At 43.0% G+C, this 16943-nt stretch overlaps 1 protein-coding gene across 2 annotated transcripts in view; it reads right to left on the bottom strand.

Annotated features, from left to right (window-relative positions):
- FAM107A (family with sequence similarity 107 member A) overlaps positions 1–16943 on the bottom strand; it is a 1685791-nt gene that overhangs the window by 82221 nt on the left and 1586627 nt on the right. The window lies entirely within an intron of this gene.

Below are 16943 nucleotides of genomic sequence, written 5' to 3'. Positions count from 1 at the left end.
ATTGTGGTAGAAGGTTGTGGTGGAAAAGAAGAGTTGGTTACATCATTGTGTTTTGATGAACTGCTGCATTTCAGAAAGGGATTGTTGAAACCATCCTGACTAAAGTGTTTCCTTTGAATGAGCTATTCTGACAAAAGTGGTTCTTATAAAGAAGAAGAATGATGTGTTAACAAGTGATGGACCTTTGGACTTTGGACCTTTGGAGAAATGAATACTTGTATTTAATTTCTGAATTTGTGTTTGGAGGAAAAGATGTTGTGGTTTATCAAGCAAGAGGTTGTGGAAATATTAGCAATTACTTTGAATTGCAAAGAAGCCCTTAAGAAGCACGATAGTCATTTGCCAAGTGAAAGGATATATTGAATGGAAAATACTTTGAATCCTATAGTGAATGGAACTTTGTTGTTGTCCAGAACTTTCTTGAAACTGAACTTTGTTCCAGATAAACCTGAACTGATCCAGGGGAAGGGAATCCAACCCTGATCACAAGGATTAATGGTTATAACTTTTACATTTTAACCGTTTGAATGTCTATGTTATATTGTGCAGTTTAAAACAGCCAAACAATTCCAGTATAAGTTTGTGGTGCATATAGGTGTGAGGGTCAGATATTTTCTGGACACTACATAATTTTTCTTTAGCTTTCGTTTGTTAGGCAGGGATGCCCTTGTTAGGTTAGGGAAAGGTAGGCATTTGTCTCACCCCTTTATTTTAATTATTAAAATGGCAAACTGTGAGCAAACTATACTTGTGTGTCTGCTTCACATTTCTGACCCCTTCAACAGTCTTGATCAGTACGACTCACTGCACCCCGAAACTGGTTTGGCCCACAAAGACAGCATCCCAAAGCCCGATTTGATTCCCTCAAAACACTCAAGGACAGAGTCATGTACTTTTATGACGTCCAGCACCCATGCTCCACTTTTGAGACATCCTGGAAGATAAACCACTGATTTGCACCTTTTCCTTCCAAGATATATCCGTTTGAATGACATTGTTGCAAAGTCTTGCCTTGCTACATTACCCAGCGGGCTTGCCAGATCTACAGTCTGCATTTTCTATGTTCTTTCCACAGAGTGGGGTTGTTGTCAGTGTTTTTGTAATTCAGCAATATTGCTTATTGGTGTGTTTAATTGAGGTATGCATATTTTCATAGATCCTTGATTGGACATTCCTTTATTTTTTAGTCTTATACTACTGCTGTTTGGGTTGCTACCCTTCTCACTCTCACACCCCTCTAAAGAGTATAGCCTTCCCTCGGTCTGTGTCACCACACCAGGTGAAGGAGGTATATCTGTCTGACCTTTATGATTGGAATCTGAATGTATTCCACAGTGAGAGTCTGTTATTCACTTACAGCAAGAGGGTTGGGATGACATTCAGGCCCATGTAAACTTCAATACTTGTGTGGTTTTCTGCCCCATCCAGGATGTATGACATCAGTCTGCCGGAAAAGACTCAAGAGTGTGGTGGCCCCTTCAGTTAGGAATGTAGCGATGTTGACATAGAGAGTTTCAAAATGTGGGTGCGGGGGCCATGCCCAGTGTAGGTCCATGATAATGAGGGACACTATTTAAGTTAGATCAGAAAAAAGATCAGGAAAAAAGGGAGTGTTCAAAGAGTTGCTGCTGGAGAGACACATCTGACTATTCCTAGGGTGTTCAAAGTAAGGCACCATGTACAGCACATCCATGGTGCGGTCCTCGTCTTTAGAAGAACCCCAGACTCCATCTCTGCTATGATTCCTCATATAACCATGGAGATCATAGGACTGCTTGTTCTGGAGAACCAGCCTACAGAGAGAGGCTCTGAGGGACAGCACTAGGGTGCGCCTCTGGAAGGCATTTGGCTCCCACAGTGTCAAGATGACTCACAACTGGACTGATGACTAATGATGAAAGTATGCGTTTCCTGCTGGGCCCCCAGATGAATGATACAAGCAAACCTTGAGAGACGAAGGCAGAAGGTAAGACCTGGAGAGCGAAGGCAAGGAATGGACAGTATATCAAATACATAAGGCAGTTGAGGGCATTTGTGAAGCGATATGCAAAGATTGGTAATAAGGGCGGAGTTCATAAATCGGGAAAGGAGCCTCTACGTACATCCTTTAAGAATTCATTAAAGTAAATGAACTTCAACTTCTACTGGTTTGCATTTTGCTATCATATAAATTATTGCAATAGTGTTCCATAACGTTACTTGTAATAAGTGTAGTAGGTCATAAATAAGTATGCAAGTAATTAGCCTACAAAACACATCTTGCTGATAAAATATATATTTTTTTCACATACACCCATGTGTGTTTCACTTAATGAATGTGCTTCATCAGTGCTGAATATGGTAACAGCAAAGTGTCATGGTAACAGCAAAGAGTGCAATAATTAGACAAAGACACCATACAGGAAAAAAGGACAACTGAGCACAAGAAATGGGTTATGCAATCTAGTCATATTTAGTTAACTTTGTATAATCACCATATGCTACTGATAAGTATACCAACCAGTAGGCAACCACTGGGCAGTGTTCTCTGGCTCGGGTATTAGAGAACAAAGGCTTCCTTCAGCCCCTGTACTGTAGATGTGCATGGGCCATCCCGCACCCACAAAACCATCTCCTGGAGGGAATCTTCCCAGGCATGAGTCATGTGATTTGTGTGGATCCACTGCCGGCACAATTCCTCAGACATAATTAACTTGCATATTAACTTGTATGTAAAATGCCTGGCATATATATTAAGCAACAGTATAAAAGCATAGCAACATAACATAACAAATTTAAGCCATATTACACTACATTCTATGATCACATTAGAATTAATGCCATTCTAGATTGCGATGTACCATCCCAAATTCCACAAACCATATGAGAATGGAATTTGTAGCTCACGCCAGCGGGTATGATTAATTTCATGATTTAACTACATGCCTTGCCTGGGTTCTTCTTAATACACATGGCAGAAACAAGGAGTGCAGCTAAGGAAAAGAAATTATTTTCTTCTTCATGACACTTGGCCCCTAGGCCCAGTCTGGGTCAGACATAGACATGCACTTTTAATTAAACCGGGCTTGATTTACACATTATACATGGCATTTGGAGGGTTGTAGGTCATATGGTTGAAAACAAAAGGATCGAATGCCTTTTGATCGACAATAAAATGATCGAAAAAAATGGTCGATTTTAAAAATAAAAAAAAAGTATGGGGGGTTCCCCCCCAACCCCCCAATTTCTTTATAAAAAACATTTTTCTACCAACCCAAACTAAAATATATATATAAATAAATAAATAAATTTGACCTTTTTTTTCCGACCATTTGACTGTCGATCAAATGGTCATTCGATCCTTTATTTTCTACCATTTGACTGGACACCCATTTGGAGTCAGACAAATCCCCACAGTACTGCAGTAAGGTGCAGGGATTGTCATTTGACAGAACAATGGGGCCAGCAGTTTCAAGGCTTCTGGTGACACCCAGTGGCATCCAAAAGGAGTGCAGAGCCCAGTTAAATAAAAGAAAGAAAACTGGACAAAAACGCTTATGCATATGGAATTTGGGTAATGCAACGTTACTTTCAGCGACCCATCATATACCAGGAATTGAGGTGGGTGATGAAGCCGGAGATCAAAATCCCAGTCCTTCTCCTTTTCACTAGTTGCTGGATAGGAGCATGGATCCCTGCTCTAGCTGGAATGGGGTTGAATAACAGAGTTACAAATGTTTCAGGGAGAAAAGACCGAAGATTATTTTCTCTCCTTCGGTCTTTTCTCCCCTGAACATTTCTGACTTGGCCAAACCCCTGCCCACACCCCCACCCAGACCACTGCCCCACCCCAACACACGCTCACCCCCATCCCCAGCCACCTACTTACCTTGCCACCTACTCACTGGTCCCTGCAACGCCTGTTTCCTTTCACTTCCATGATTTTCTGGGGATTTTCTTTTGGGATGTTTGCGGGGGGCATCCCCGCAAACCCCAGTCACAATATTGTGAGCAAGGGCTGCGGGGGACACCCCCGCAGTCCCCAGCACCGAATGCATGGTTTGGACAAACGTTTCGGACGTTCAGAATTTTCGAACGGCTGAAAATTGGCCAATCACGCATCAAACACATTTTTATCCGTCTTTTTGGGTGAGCCCCTCTACCTCTGTTACCGTGGTGATATAGTGCTGTGACAATGGTGCGGAGAGTAAGGCTTAAAACAAAGAGCGCAGTGATGCCATGCGCCTCACACATGTGTGATTTCCCAGAGAGGGTGGGGGAAACATGAGAAAAGGGACAGGACAGAAGCTCTGCACTAATGTTGGCATCCACTCTGGGAAGCCATTCTTTCTCCCACTGCCCACCTCCTGGTGTTACTTGGACATTAGACTTACAGGTGCATTGTCCACTGTGATCCAGAGTCCTCTTGACAAATTTCAGATAGTGCTGAACCCCAACCCATCAGTCAATACAATAAATATGTCAGGGTGTGAGTCAGTACAGTCAGCGTGTAACAGAGAGAGAGAAAAATAAGAACAAATGGAAAATGGCAGAAAAACGTTATAAATAAACATCCTGGATGCTAAGAAAAACGTCTCCAATGACCAAATCAGTAAAGCACCTAACTCCACGGGAAACTCTTCAAGATTCTTAAATCACGCTTGAAGCCTGTAAGTGACTTCAATTAAGCACTCCAACTAAGTCAATGCCTAGTCTGAGATGCCCAATGGAACACCTTATTTATATATTTTTTTATGTCAAAGTTCTTAAATCTGGATGATGAACCCTTATATAACGCCCCTCTCTTTGAATCCCCCCTGACCTCACTGAGTCAAGAAGTAGGTTTGTTTTGCAAATTAATAATTAAACAATATATATATATATATATATATATATATATATATATATATATATATATATATCACACTTTTATGAACAAAATAATATCTGAATAGCACACTTATGAATATGGACTGTAATCAACAATGGGTAATATTATAAAATTGACAATCTCTTTAATCACTTAGCAGTAGGAATAGGAAGGATAAGGAAGCAGCAAATACTTTTATGGTTCAACGAAATGCAAGATGGGAAAGAATGCAGCACAGAAATAAACTTGATATGAATTCAATCAGAAGATAATATAATCACTTTTTCACCTGTGACTACTCACTCCCCCCACTATGCAGTATGAAGAGATGGGAAGGAGGGTACACAGGTTTCATGAATACAATCAGGAATGCAGTTCAATTCCAGTTCCCCCCAGCAAGCTTAGAGAGACACAGGAATGATTTTAAAACATAGGTCAAAACGCTTTGGAATGTGATCGCAATGGATGGAAAAATATGCTAAAATGATTTCAATTCACAAAGGGATATTCAGAATAAGTGATACTTACTTCAGATTGGTTCAGGTCAACACTAGCAATGATTCATGAGTGATTACCAGGTTGAAAACGAAATTCAGCAATTGAGAACAAGGAGCAGCTATTTTGACAGAAAATTAAATTGAGCTAAATTGCAATTCGCAGCACTTTTTCTGCGTGCGCAAATCGCGATTACGAAAAAACTATAGGACATGCGGTTCATAAGTTACGGATGTTTTTGTGGAGGTAGATTTTCAGAAATAAAGTCAAGATTTCCGAATGACAGAAGGTGCTTTTACAGATTTGAAATCACAGGATGGACACAAAATTTAAATGCAGTTCTGGACAGGTTGAAATGAATGGAAGAGGATTACTTTATACTGAGATTGGTTCTCTACAGTTCTAGACTAGATACTCACTCCTAGTTTTGGAATGGAATGGAAATGGGCCTCGTCACCGATCTGGTCAGGTTTGGACTTCACTCGCCACTGGACGTTCTCAGGCACTGGTTCTGCTCACAGCACGGCCTGTGGTCGGGGTCTGATGGGTTCTGGATACAGTGCTGCTTTCTGGGTCTGGAACTCGGTCCTAGCACAGGGTTCTTGGCTAGAATAGAACAGCTCAGCCCGGCTGTTGAATGTGAGAATCAAGTTGCTAGATTCTACAGGCCTGCTGAGAATAGTTCAGCTTTTGGGTTAGGCCTACGTTTCAGGTTCTAGAGCTGGGTTCTAGAGTCTGGTCTCTGGATCTATCTGGAGTCTGGAGTCTGGATATTGTCTGGATCTGGTCCAGCAGAGTGCTTCGCAGGAATCAGTTGAAGTGGAAAAATGAGTGTGTCTCATCTGTCCTGAGCAGTCTCTTTTTATGTGTTTTCAAAGTGGGTGTGGAGGCTGACTCTACATGCTCAACCCCCTAAGGATTTGATAGGTTAGAGGATTCCCTGTGACCTGACTGGAGAAAGGATTAGCATGTCAGAATGAGTCAGAGTGATGCTGTGTTTTACAATCTAGTGAAGAAACTCCCCTTTGTTTTTACTTAGAAAATCATTTTTTCATAACAAACATGTTTCCCAGATACACAAGTTGTTGAGAATACATGTACACCTCACAGATTAATTAAGACCAGTCTCTGTTCAAGTCCCATGTTCCTACGAGCTTGGGTTCAGAAATTACCACTTATTTTCGTTTTTGGTGAATTTGCCAAGATTGGTTACGCACCAAATTTTACACAGATGTACACACTCTCTCTGAGCATATCACTGTAGGTTTTTATGTTTCTAGCATAAACACTGCAGCTACAATATTAATAATTACAGGGTTTGGTCTCAGAACATCACAGGGCGTCCAGCTTAGTCTTGAACTGTGAGTGAATTTGTCATTTTAAGAATCTCCAAGTTTGACATTTCTTTCAGCTTGGTACACTTTGTAAATTGCAATTTTATAAAAACATATATTTGCTCTCAATTGAATTCACATCTCAGTCTGGTCCGCCCCCCCCCCAGAACTTGGCTCTGACTCAGAGGTCACATGGCCTGTTTCCTGACAGGAGTTGTTGGCCAGTCACACCCAAATCAGCATATTCCATTCAGTCAAGGAATCTGTTGTCTCTTTTTCCTGCCAGCAGGGGAAATCGCCTCCTCTCACAACAGTTCTAATTAATGTCCATGCGATCTACTGTCCTGTTGGTAGGGAGGCCCCAGGTGTGAAGGGTTCCCAGTGTGGGAAACTTCTTAACTCTGCAACCAATGCCTACAATTTGTCTTTTCTTACAATATAACCCACATTTTTAATACATACATTAAACAATTGCTTCCTTCAAATCATTTCAGAATATAGTTTTACATTGTCTCTACCCCTTAGGTTTCTGATAGCCAGTATTTCTTTTGCATAGTTTGGGTTCAGTTGTTCAGTTCTTTAAAGAATTGTTTTAAAACGCCGGCTTCTGGTAGTGGTGAGTACCAGTATTGCACCCATTTTTGACAGCTGTCTTCACATCAGTATCTTTAAAATGGGATTTAGCTTGATATCATATGATTATTGCTGACATTGTGTTGATGTGGATTCTTGCAGTAGAATAATGTGGAACACCCAACAAGAAGGTGGATCTTTTTGGTGATTTGTGAGCCATGATTTTAGCACATTTTTGACAATCAAGAAAATGAATTCCCAAACAGCTCTGGGTTGCTTTTGGCAATCAGTATTGCTATTTCTAAGTGGTTTCAGGCTACTGTGTGGGTAGCCCAATGGTGGTTTTTAGCAGTGATCTCCTGTGCTCACTAAGATAGGCAAAAGTGGATGGCAGCCAATTTTTCAGGTTTTTACTGCGCATTTTTGGATGGTTTTGAGCGAGCAGCATGCTTTCCAGTGGCCATTCTGATGTTTCTGCTGCCAGCAATGCACAGTACTGTTGTAGGGCTTGGATGCGTAGGTTAAAACATCCCACAAGCCGAAGGCCCTATCTACTACAGTTCAGCCTGCATCTGTGGATTGTGAGGACGTGCAAGATGCTTTCGAAGCCAAAACCATTAAAGCTAGGCATAAAATTAGGGAATCCCAATTGACCCCAGGACCTCCGACTGGCCACATCAAGATCTCCAATCCAGACAAATGTATCTTTGCACCAATCATGACCACAGAGATGAGAGCCCTGCTGTCTACCATGCGACCCACTTCTTACGCTGAAAATATCCTTCCCCCTAGGATTATTCTGGAACATCAAAAGCTGTTTATCCCATTCTTTACTCTCATTGTGAACGCCTCTTTCAGAGATAATCTCGTACCCGAACCAATTAAGGTCACCATGGTCACTCCCCTGTTAAAAAAACCTGGTTTAGACCCAAAAGATTGAAGCAATCTTAGAACAATAACTAATTGCAATTTGTTGTTAAAAATTCCTGATAAGTGCACCACGGGGCAACTCCAGCGTTTTGTGGAGGCTAAGAAGATCCTACAAAAACAACAGTCAGGATTCAGGCCAGTACACAGTACTGAGACTGCTCTCGATGATTTACAGACTCACATGATGAAATTCATGGACCAGATTAAGGCTTGGGTACTGGTCTTGCTTGACCTATCCACAGCCCTAGACCTGCTGGATCATGACCAACTACTCAAACATGCAGGTAACTGCTCCAAGGGGGCAGTCAAATGGATCTACTCATTCGTTTCCAATCGAAGGTCCAAAATCCATTGGGGTGATTCCTTTTCCCCGTTGGCCTCCATTACATGTGGTGTGCCGCAGGACGCCAGCTTGCAGCCTGTGCTCTTTAAGATATACCTTCGACCACTCTGCTCTGTGCTCGAAGACACTGGCGTATTCTTTACGAATTAAGCCGACGATACTCAGCTGACTCTAGAGGTGAGCGGCCACTATACTCAAAATCCCATCAACCTCTTGCGTGCCTATGATATCATCGAGGCATGGATGACCAGGAATTGGATGTGCCTAAATGGCAGTAAAACAGAATTACTCATCTTCGTACCTGGCAGGCTCACTCAACGATTTGCACATCAAGAGCAGTGGAATCCCGGTACAGAGAGTAAGGTGAAAACCCTAGGTATTCCGCTTGAATCTTCATAGAGGGCAGAATCCCATATGAATCAAATCAGCAGGAACTGCCAGTACCACCTCTGCCTGCTGAGTCGCATCAGGCCTCTGTTCAATTAAAAGAATGGTGCCACCATCGCCCGAGCAACCATTCTCTTGAGGCTTGACTCTGGGCAATGCCTGTTAATCAGGGCTAACAGCGGCTGCTTGGCAAGATGCCAGACAATTCAGAATAATGCAGTGCGTATTATTAAGCATAAACCCAGAGGCAAGCATATCGTGGCCGATAGAAAAGAACTACACTGGCTGGCGGTGAGAGATCGCATCACCTTCAAATCTGGCACTATTGTACATCAATGGCTTTTTGGAACAGCTCCAGCTTACCTGAAGTCACTTGTTTCTCCCTACGTACCCAGCACATCCCTTCCCTCCGGAAACCTGGGTCACATTAACAGCTTAAACTTCAGGCACTCTGATGGCTTGGGCAGATCTTTCCTGGTAACAGCTGCCAAGCTTAGGAATTCCCTACTGATGGCTATATGATTGGAAAAAAACAACCTGGCATTTCGCAGAGCCCTGAAGACTTTCCTCTTTAAGTAACAATCAGTTTCAGCCAAGCCCTCCTTTTTTGTGCTCAGTTGTCTTCTTTTCCTGTATGGTGTCTTTGTCCAATTGTTGCGCCCTGATGTGTGCGGGCTGCGGTGCATTATAAATAAATTAAATAAAATACAAATTGAGGGAAAGACAGAGTGACAGAGAGAGAGAATATGTGGGTGTGTACCCATTGATGAACATGCCTGCCATCCATGGAAACTACACTGCAGAGTATAAAGGTATTTTAGCATTAGTATGAGGATCTAGCTTTTCTTATATCAATAACACACAAACCTGTGGGCCGGATTGGGTGACAATGGCTCAGGGCCCAAGTTAACCATGGGCCCTGTTGCTTGTACCACCCATCTGGCCCACCAGCGAGGGTGTAATTGCTATTAGCACGCCACATTTTTAATCTAGTTTGCTGATAGCACTGCACTTTTTAAAATGAATGAAATGCACGCTTGCTGTGTCCCGTTCAATCACACAATTACCTAATATTGCCCGCAATGGAAATGAAAGGTGGGACTCCATACAGAGCTCCTCTTCCATTTCCATTGAAGCCCTGGATGCGTGAGCGGTGGCGGAGGTTTCGCCGATGCCAGAGGAAACAGGTTGGTGGGTTGGGGAGAAGTCAAGGGGCGTGGAGACCAGAGGGAAAAGGAGATGGGGGCAAGATGGCAGGTTGGGTGGGCAGTGGGCAGGGTTGAGCATTCCTTCACCCAGTTCAGTTCCACAGGACTGTCTGAATTTCTTCTCCCTGCTGTGTTTGCAATAAAGCAGTGTTTTCTTGCAGTGAGTACACTCATTTCTTTTAGTTACTTTTTTGTATTTTATTCAGATTAGTATCAATTTCTAAAGCTGGGGTGTAGCTGTGAAACAATAGAGCACTAAACAACAGATGCAAGTATTCAATGACAGGGTTTAAGCGAAGGAAGGGGTTCATGGAGCACTGGGATCCGCCCGCAGGGTCCTGCCATCAGCCGCCAACAAGATGTTCTTTGAAGCATAAAGTCTTCTATTCCTTCTCATGGGCATGAGAAAGGGGCCTTCCTGGCTGTGTATTGCTGCATTGTAGTGGCCTGCTTGCTGTATTGTGTTCTCCTTCTTGCTTTTCTTTTTTTCCAGCTTGGCAATGCCATGGCATCTTGTATTGATCTCTGAAGGTGGAGAGTTTTGCAGCCAGGTTAGGATTTGGGGACTTGGTTGCCACTGTAAGCCAATGATTTGGACACCTATGATGGGTTGATGCCACCATCCAGGTTGGGGGCGGGGGTGCTTTTACAACTGTTCTAAAATCTGAGAATGGGATTAGTCTTGTGCAGAAAAGTGAACTAAAACTGGGCTTTTCTGAAGATGTGGGCAGGGAAGTCATTTCACCAAAACGCCAGGGATAGTAGAAGTGACATCAAAGAGCTGATGACACCCCAAGACGTGACCTTTGACCCAGATTACATAATTTCCTCTTAAACCGCGGTGACATCACCGGACCGAAGTAGATTTCGGGTGTAAAAAAAAAAGTACCCAAACGTACAATTTTTAAAATACCCAAATACCTATGCAATAAATAAATACAATACAATGAAATACCAATACAGTATCCAAAGATCCAAAAGCTGCAAGTCACCAACAGTGCACAGGACCATTAATTCTATAATTAATGATACTGATTTGTTATTTAAATAGTGCTTTCGGCAAAGCGCTATACATAGCACATACTTAAATTCAGTTATCATCCCAACTGAAGTTCGCACTCATTTATCAACCACTGAAGAATGAAAGGCTGAGTTGGCCTTGCTGGGATTCAAACCTGCAATCTGGAGATCATACAGATCGCAGCAGCAAGCCCTCAACTGAGCTATATTACTGCTTTGTTATTAAAAATGAAATTCCACAATAAGAAAACATGTCAAAACTGGCTGCACAATGTAGGCCAGGCATGTAATACACGTATGCTTGCTGTAGCCTTGATGATGCAGAGTAGAAAATGCTGTGCCACAGTAAGACATACCTAGACTGGCTGAACCAAAATGTCAATCTATCCTTGTAATAACACTGGTATGCTTACTTTATCATACATGCCCAGAAAAATATGCCATGACATAGTAAGAAAATGCTATACTGGCTGCACTCAATTACCTGTCTAGACATGCTTAATTTATGATTGCTGCCCAGTAGAAATGTCATGCCACAGTAAAAAATGACTAGACTGGCTGTACCAAAATGCCAGACTAGCTACCAATAAAACACATCATGCCTACTTTATCATAGATGCCCATCACGTTTTAGCACACTCCAGGGCTTTAAGTGGGCTGGGGCTAAAAAGACAGAGCCCCGGCTTTCTACAAAAAGGACTCCTGAGCTGCGGCCCTGCTCGGCTCTCCCCTGAGTATCCCCAGATACGCTGACCCCCAGCAGGCAGCCCATTTAGCCAAAGAGCTACACATGGTTAAAGGGCTGCCTGCAGGTGTTGCGCTTCCGAGTAGGAAAAGGAGTCTTTTTCTTATTAGAAGTGCAGACACCTGCAGGCAGCCCTTTATCCATGCACAGCTGTTTGGCTAACTGGGCTGCCTGCTGGGATTTGGCTCTTCTCATTAAGGAACAATAGGAGAGGCTAGGCGCCCCAGCTTTCCTTTAGTTTCTTATTGAGAGGAGCTAACCCCCTGCAGGCCACCCTTTCACTCAAGGAACTACAGCCTTTGAACCTCATGGCTCATTGAATGAAAAGGCTGCCTGCTGGGTGTTAGCTCCTCTCTCTTTAAGAAACTAAAGGAAAGCTGGAGTGCACTGATATTATACCTTTGGTGCTCCCGGCCCCTCCTCTAGTTTCAGGAAGCCTGTCAGTTGGGTTTGTCGTCTGAGTCTATGATTTGGAACAAAAAGGAGGGGCTGGGTGCACCAAAGTATAATATCAGTGCTCTCCAGCTCTTCTTCTTGGTTCCCGTGGGGAGCCAAGCATTTGCCAGGCCTCCACGCCTCATAAGTGAGTGGAGTCTCTAGTTAGGGGGATGCCCTAAGTATGGGTGGGTGAGATCTAGCCACCCGTATCTAGGCCATGCCGCCTAACTAGAACCCCCTCTGTCGATTCTGAGACCCACTTAAAGCACTGGCGCACACGCCTCATGCCCCACCTTTCCTACACATCCCTTCACCCTCTCACTCCCCTCCTCCAACCCCCAAAATCAGCTCCTCCGCCCAGCATTCCCTCCACACACCTCTTCATCATCAGAGTACTTACGTTTGAGCAAGTACTGGGAGGAGGAAGAGGAGAACTAAGAGTAATGAAGAGTACTGGCAAGTAATCCAGACATTTAACACACGCACTCACTTACTCACATACATTACACACACACAACCGCTAAAGGAACCGCTATGGGCACTACTTTTGCGCCTTCGTATGCTAATCTGACGATGGGCGCTTGGGAAGAATGTGAGGTGTGGACGGAGAAAAACCAAAAATACACAGACAACATCATTCTCTGGCTGAGATATATCGATGACCTCTTCATTATATGGAAAGGGACTGAACAAGGATGGATGGAATTTGCGAGACATCTAAACAACAATGAAAACAATCTCCAGTTCACAGAAACACACAGTCGTACTCTGATTACATTTCTCGACGTGAATGTGAGAATAGTAGATAACAAACTCACCAGTGAACTATATAGGAAAACCACAGGGATCAACTCACCACTCCATGCACAAAGTGGACATCCTAAGAATCTAATATGGAGTGTTCCCTATGGAGAATTCATCCGGTTACGAAGAAATAACAGTACCCTGAAAACCTATGACATGGAGAGCAGAATAACCGCGCAAGGTTTTTCCAAACAACGATATCCCAAGAGAGTTGTGGAGAGAGCATACCTCAAAGCAAGAGCCAAGGATCGCTCAATGCTCATAGCAGGAACCGAACACAACGAAAGAAAAACTACGGAGAAAGACAGCACGCGATTAATTTTAACCTTCGATATCCAAGCACCCAAGATTAGACGGATTCTCAACAAGCATTGGAGAATCCTTATGGCAGACCAAGACCTTAATGGAAACCTCCAAAATCATCCCAAGATTACTTTCAGAAAGAACCAATCGATCAGAGATGTCCTGGTCCAGAGCTATATGACACAAGAAGAAAACAGCAGAGAGAGTAATTGGCTGACAAAAAACAAGAAAGAGGGTTTCTTTAAATGCACTCGCTGCAACATCTGTAAGTATGCTACAACACAAAGCTCTTTCAAACATCCGATCACTGGGAATCTGGTTCCTATATTAGGAATGATTACCTGTGAGACGGAATACGTTGTTTATGTGCTGACCTGTGCGTGCAACAAATGGTATATAGGGAGCACTAAATGTAAACTAAAAACACGTATTCAACAACATGTAAGAGCAATTATAAATAACGATGCAAATTACCCTATGGCCAAACATTTTGCAGAACATCATGAAAATGACATAAGCAGCTTTAGGTTCTTTGGCATGCACAAAATTGAGATGGGACCAAGAGGAGGTGACAAAGAAAAGACTCTGAGGCAAAAAGAGACTCGCTGCATATTGGACTTGGAAAGCAAATTCCCCCTAGGACACAACATAGACGAGGAACTATATACATTTCTGGGACAATGACCATCAAGTGTTGGACATCGGTCAAAAGAAAGCTCCCATCTGTTCCCCTAATGGTACATTCTTCCGAGGCTTCCATGGTTCTTGCCAATTTACATTTTTCAATATTGAGATAAAAAATACCACTGGAACCATACAGTCCGTACACACAGAATGATACTCCATTGTTTGCATTTTAAGACTAATTTTTTTAAACACCTTTTTAACCTGTTTGTTATTGCTTATTTTTAAAGGGTATTTTACGATTCTTTTATGGAATTGTAGATTGTTTGTGCACTACTATGTTTACACTGATTTTTACATATACACTGTTTTATATAACACACATGCACATTAGAGGTTGGTTTAACAGCATATGCAGAGTTCATGGTAATGTTTTCTGCAACAGTAAGTTGAGGAATTGATAGACTAACATGTGTTCATATTAAAACTGTCCTCCTCTGGCATATATTGGATAATAACGAATTTAATTCAAGTATTACCCAGCTGCACTATGCGATAGTTAATATGAAAGATATATGCCATTTAAAGCAACGTCTCAAATTGAAAGCATGTGGGTTCGAATTTTAGATCCATACATTGTATACCGCACAGAAATGCGGACAGTTTATTATTCAGGAAACATGCACTAGGCACTTTATTACTTTGAATATTTTTAAACTGATGTATTGGATTGTAGTTTACATCCATATATGCACTACCTATGGGGGCCAGAACATAGACCTTAACCCATAAGTGTTTCTGTTAATAGAGATTTGCTATGGTAAACATGTCCGCTTTAGATTTACTCCGAATGGGTGCATTCCCTCATTCGAGTCCTCTTTCTATTTCAGTGGCAACGAGCGCCATTCCGCTCTGCATGGCTGTTTTAAACTCTATGGGTCCAAGGGAACGAATTGTTGTGATCAAGCGGCAGGAAAAGCCGCGAAACGCGTTAACGTTCCCAACGCGCACATTTTTGCACTTTGGGGAGCCTTAATTTAATGGCTTTTTTAATATGTTTGTGCCGTCCTGTAAGGCACTAATAAAGATTATCTTTTAACACGAACTGGATGTCCGGACCAACTGTTTTGGAGGATTGAAGAGTGCTGCTCAATTTTACCTGATTGCATCAGTGTGAAGAGAAAAAGATATATATATATATATATACATTCCCACAAACACCCTCACACCCTCCCACTCACACACCCCCAACACACACAAGAAAATACCCCAAAAATACATGTCCTTACCGTTTCCTCCGAGGAACGCCCATGACCCCCATGTTCCACGTACGCATGCGTAGAGCAGAGGCGTTGGATGCCTCCATGTCCTTGGGTGATAGGGGAGCACGCGTTTCAAAAATACATTATTTATTTTTAAAATGAGAGCTCCCCTCTGCCCTTCCCAGTACATGTATCTGCGGGTGAAGCGGAACGTAAAGAGGGCTCTCGCCTGAGCCCTCTTTACTTTTGTTTTCTCTGCTTCTGCTACCCAGGGGTTGCAGACGCAGTGCCAGGGGTAGCACGTTGCCGGGAGTGTGGGGGGGCACAGCACGACCCCTAGAAACCCCCAAATTATGTCCCTGAAAATGGGCCTTGACGGAGAGATCGCTGTCTTAGGTGAATCCAAGTGATTTCTTGCTGAGAGTGAGCTGCATGGTGAATCTGTCAAGCTTCATATCATGCTGCCACTTTTGGAGATGGGTGTGCTTTGTTAGTTTTCGGCTGAGGGTGAACTCCAGTTTGTGGGGTTTGGCCTTAAGTAAGCAGTTGAGATCCAGGACTGTATGAAGGTGATGTAGACATTCGGTTGATGGATGTCACTTACATTCTTGAACTTTAGAGAGAGCTTTGTATTGTCAGTACATTGTCGTATTCTCTCAATCACGTATAACAGGCAATCCCCAAAGACTTCATGCATAGTTTGAAGATAACCGGCAAGAGAATTAATTCCTTGCAAAACTTCATAGTTAACGGTGTGAAAGATGCACCTGTTGGCCCTCAGTGTTAGTGAGGCAGGTAGTGAACTAGTTCAGGACAACTGTGTAATGGTCCATGTAGGAATTTAGAATGTTCAGTGCTTTGTGGAAGATTGTGTCGAAGGCAGCGGAGAAGTTATGCAAGATCAAAAGACAAAGCTCTCCTTTGTCCATAATGTTGATGGCATTGTCAGTGACCAGGATGGTGGGGCTCTCTGAGCTGCTTCCAGGATTAAAGCTGGACTAGTAGGGTATGGGGAGGTAATGCTGAGAGATTACAACCAGCAGCTGGAAGGCAACTGTTTTCTCAATGACCTTTCTGATGAAGGGCAGGTGTTAGATGCAAGGGCAGTTAGCCAGATGAACAGGGTGAAGTGTTTTTTTTATATGCCAAAGCTCTGGGAGCACATCTACTGAGAACGAACGCAGCCAAATAACCTGTTCTCTGTGTAGGTTCCCACTCAGGAGGGTTTCCAACCACGTTTTAGCTCACTGTACCTTTCACAGGGGAGAAATAACCATTTGCATATCAGTTTGGCCCCACCCAATTGGGCAGTTCAGCACCGAAACGCTAGGCAATTCTCATCCGAGTACCAACAGTAACCCCAGACAAGTTTTTTCAGGCTTTCCCCTTGCTCACTGTGCCTTAGAGAGGCTTAGCTTCACCTCAAAGAAGAGGCCCAGCAAGGCCGAAACACGTGTCTGGGAAGGGTGCAGTGAGCTAAAACGTGGTTGTAGAACCTCATGAGTGGAAGAAATTCCATAGAATAGGTTATTTGAACCATGTTCGTTTTCAGGAGAAGGGCTCCCACAGTCTTGTAAATGTTCTTTTTAGCCTTGGGAGGGCTGGGCTGATCTTCAGTTCATTGGGAA

Source organism: Ambystoma mexicanum, chromosome 2p (genome assembly GCF_040938575.1).
Source record: "Ambystoma mexicanum isolate Mex_15411 chromosome 2p, UKY_AmexF1_1, whole genome shotgun sequence".
Classification (NCBI taxonomy): domain Eukaryota; kingdom Metazoa; phylum Chordata; class Amphibia; order Caudata; family Ambystomatidae; genus Ambystoma; species Ambystoma mexicanum.
Note: the sequence above shows the minus strand (reverse complement) of the source record. Positions and strands in the feature narration are given on the sequence as shown.